At 37.2% G+C, this 4127-nt stretch overlaps 1 non-coding gene across 1 annotated transcript; it reads left to right on the top strand.

Moving 5' to 3' along the window:
• Positions 1 to 253: 253 nt before the first annotated feature.
• On the top strand, positions 254 to 417 carry LOC129025594 (U1 spliceosomal RNA). The gene has a single exon (XR_008497336.1). It is a non-coding gene; the product is annotated as a U1 spliceosomal RNA (small nuclear RNA).
• The last annotated feature ends 3710 nt before the right edge of the window (positions 418 to 4127 follow it).

Below are 4127 nucleotides of genomic sequence, written 5' to 3'. Positions count from 1 at the left end.
AAATAAATTTTTTTTAAATAAAGGAATTGGAGACCCCCCCCCAAAAAAAAACAAACAAAAAACCCAAAAGTACGTGATGGCTTTGGAAAATAGGCAAGAGGGTTAATGAATTAAAGGCCTTGAGGCAGTTGAAGGGTAAATTCAGGGAGTATAAGGTTTAAGAGAAGTAGAACAACAAGTAGTTCTGAGAGTGGACCCTCTGTGTTTGGTTTTGGAAGTAGAGCCATTCCAAGTGTCACTCCAGAAACAAATAATTGATACCTGGCAGGGGAGATACCATGATCACAAAGGTGGTTTTCTCAGGGCGAGGCCCATCCATTGCACTCTGGGTGTGTTGGCCCCTGTGATTTCCCCAAATACAGGAAACTCGACTGCATAATGTGTGGTAGTGGGAGACTGAGTTTGTGCTTTCCCCTGGAAAAAAAAAAAAAAAGAAATGGATGATTGAAATGGAATTGAGATGAAGAAATTAGAATAGGTTATGTCAAGGATCCATGAGGTTTGGGTGTTAGATCATCAAGGGGGATAATGAAGACTTTCAGGATGAGAAGAGAAAAGGAAAACAGTTGGTACTGAAGTCCTCAGTGAATGTTGGGGGGAGACTTGGAGATTGACATTTAACATTGAGAGGGTCATAAAATTGAGTATTATGAACTTTGAAGAAAGAGGTTATTGAGGTAAGATGGTAAAATAATACCTTGGGGATCCAGTGAAGAAGATACAAGAAGATGATAACCTGATCTTGACTGATGGGGAGATATGAGCAAAGGAAAATGAGCAGCCTCAGCTGGGCATGGTTTGTGCACCTGTAATTCCAGCTACTTGGGAGGCTGAAGTGGGAGGACCACTCAAGCCCCAGGAGTTTGAGGCCAGCCTGGGTAACATAGAGCAGGAACACTGTCAGAAAGAAAAGAAAGAAACAAAGAAAGGAAAGAAAGAAAGAAAGAAAAAAGGAAAGAGAGAGAGAAAGAAAGAAAGAAAAGAAAGAAAGAAAGAAAGAAAGAAAGAAAGAAAGAAAGAAAGAAAGAAAAGAAAGAAAGAAAGAAAGAAGGAAAGAAGAGCCTCAAATGAAGAGCTTTGCCAGGGAGGAAAAAGCAGCACAGTTCATGGTTTGGGATGACGACAGTTCAGGTAAGAAGAGGAGATAGAGGCTGAATGGATGGGCATGACCAAAAGCTGGAAGGTTTTAGGGAATGGTGGCTAGTTTTGGCTCAAGCATAGGGTGCAATTAGTTGTATAAGAGAAAGATAATATTGGAATCTATGTGATTAGTTGGAATCCAGAACATAACTAGAGTCATTATTGTTAAAAATATTATTCCTGGCCAGGTGCAGTGGCTCACGCCTGTAATCCCAGCACTTTGGGAGGCCAAGGTGGGTGGATCACGAGGTCAAGAGATCGAGACCATCCTGACTAACATGGTGAAACCCCGTCTCAACTAAAAATACAAAAAATTAGCCGGGCATGGTGGCGGGTGCCTGTACTCACAGCTACTTGGGAGGCTGAGGCAGAAGAATGGCATGAACCCGGGTGGCAGAGCTTGCAGTGAGCCAAGATTGCGCCACTGCACTCCAGCCTGGGCGAGAGAGTGAGACTCTATCTCAAAAATATATATATATAATATTATATATATATAATATATATTATATATAATATTATATATATATTATATATTTATATAATATAGTATATAATATTATATATATAAATTATATATATAATATATTATAAACTATATTATATATTATATTATATTATATAATTATATATAATATATTATATATATTATAATATATATAAATTATATACATATAATGTATAATATATAAATTATATATAATATATGTATAATATATATAATATATAAATTATGTATAATATTATATGTATAATATATAATATATAAATTATATATAATATATAAATTATATATAATATAATGTATATTACATTATATATATATATTTCCCTAGACAGTAAACTAAGGAAACTTTCTGAAATTGCTTTGTTTAGATCTCAGTGAAATTTGGGAACTGATATTGGTAGCTGGGAAGTAATTTGACAGCTTTGGAATACTGTGACTATGACAAATGTGAAATTGGTATGTGTGATAAATTATTAATGCCACCAATAGAATTAAAGTTGACTATAGATCATAATTTTGGTAAGAATGCAGTTTAGTATCAAACAGATTTTTCCTTGGGCTGTATCCAGTATACTGTGATGAATTTTTGATCTATTTGTAATTAGAAAATTGGAGCTTAAAAAAATGTATTGATGCTGGGCATGGTGGTGTGCGCCTGTAGTCCTAGTTACTCAGGAGACAGAGGCAGTAGGATGACTTGAGCCCAGGAATTTGAGGCTGCAGTAAGCTATGACTGCACCACTGCACTCCAGGCTGGGTGACAGAGTGAGAACTCATCTCTAAAAACTTGTATTGACTTTTTGGAATGACCTTTTTATATTCTTTTCCAGGACCATTTGCAACCCACAATATATACAGGATTACTTAGGATCTGCTTTAGTGTGAGGGTTCCATCTTAATTACCCTAGCTATATTTGATATAATTTTATCTCTGTATAAATAAGATACATAGCTAGAAGCATAGAAGAGAAAATGTAAAGCAAAAATGAGAGTGAATCAGAGATGTAGACCTCCAGTTATGAAACCCTAAGAATATTAATTGCCATGATGATAATCTGGCACATGTTGAGTTCTGGCTACCATTTGTTACAGGATAAAAGAACATTGGAATAATTGGATACTAAGGTGCATAATTGCTGGCAATGGAGTGGAGGAGAGGAGTTGATCAGCTGGAAAGGAGCCTTATAGCTGTTTCTATACTAGTACTGTATATTTGATATTGGTTGACAACAGCAGAAAAATTATTTATCACCATGCTGGGGACTTATTAAATTGATTTCTACTCTGAAGTAATATGGAGGAATTTAATGGTTACTCTTAGAGATGTAATATTTCTTTATTTTTCATTGTAGCAGCCATCAGAAAAAAAAAATCACAAAAAATCGATTGCTTGTACAGTCCTCTGTCATTTGTGACCTGGGATATTGTGCTCTTGGGCTGTCAGAATTCCAGTTTATGAGGCAATCTGTGTCATTCTGGTTTAGCCAGGTGAGTAGTCCCCTGGCTCTGTAGAAAAGAACAAGAAAGAAAAATAATAAAAAAGGGGAATGTGGAAAAATATAGATATGAATCTTAGACCCTAGAGGACAAGTTAAGGCCTGGGTTACAAGCAGCAAAACAGAGAGGAGGCCCCAGGGGTTATGGACACAGTCAGTAGAGTGGTAGTCATTAATTATAAAAACCGAGAGAACTAGGAGAACTAAGCCTGTGTGGGGACCTGGCTTGAGTTCAAAAATGAAGAAGCTTACAACGAACTATAATAAAAATATCTATGAAGGCAAGGTTAAATAGGAAGTATGCTTTCAAGTTAAAATGAATAGAAGGCCAGGCATGGTGACTCACGCCTGTAATCCTAGCGCTCTGGGAGGCCAAGGTGAGAGGATTGCTTGAGGTCAGAAGTTCGAGACCAGCCTGGACAACATAATGAGACCCTGTTTCTAAAAAAAAAATTTAAGTTAGGTGGAAATGATGGTGCACTAATGTAGTCCCAGCTACTTGGAAGGCTGAGGCTGGAGGATTTCTTGAGCTCAGGAGTTTCAGGTTGCAGTGAGCTATGATGGCACCACTGCACTCCAGCCAGGGCAGTAGAGTGAAAATATCTATGAATATCTATCTGTCTCAAAAAACAAACAAAAAACCCAAAAAGACCCAAAAAACTAAAAATACTAAAAATGGATAGAAGTTTAATTATAGGCTGGGCATGGTGGCTTGCGCCTATAATCCCAGCAATTTGGAAGGCTGAGGTGGGAGGATCACTTGAGCCTAGGAGTTTGAGATCAGCCTGGGCAACATAGTGAGACCTTGTCTCTGCAATAACTAACTAACTAAATAAATATAAATTTAATTATGATGACTTTTCCTTTTCTAAGGAAATATTGGCTATATAGAGATGCCAATCATATTTTAAAGGTTTCTTGCCCGCCTCCATTGCCGCCATCATGCCAGCTCCTCGGGTCTCCGCGAGGCTGGGTGATGCTCCAGA

The sequence above is a fragment of the Pongo pygmaeus genome, chromosome X (genome assembly GCF_028885625.2).
Source record: "Pongo pygmaeus isolate AG05252 chromosome X, NHGRI_mPonPyg2-v2.0_pri, whole genome shotgun sequence".
NCBI lineage: Eukaryota > Metazoa > Chordata > Mammalia > Primates > Hominidae > Pongo > Pongo pygmaeus.
Note: the sequence above shows the minus strand (reverse complement) of the source record. Positions and strands in the feature narration are given on the sequence as shown.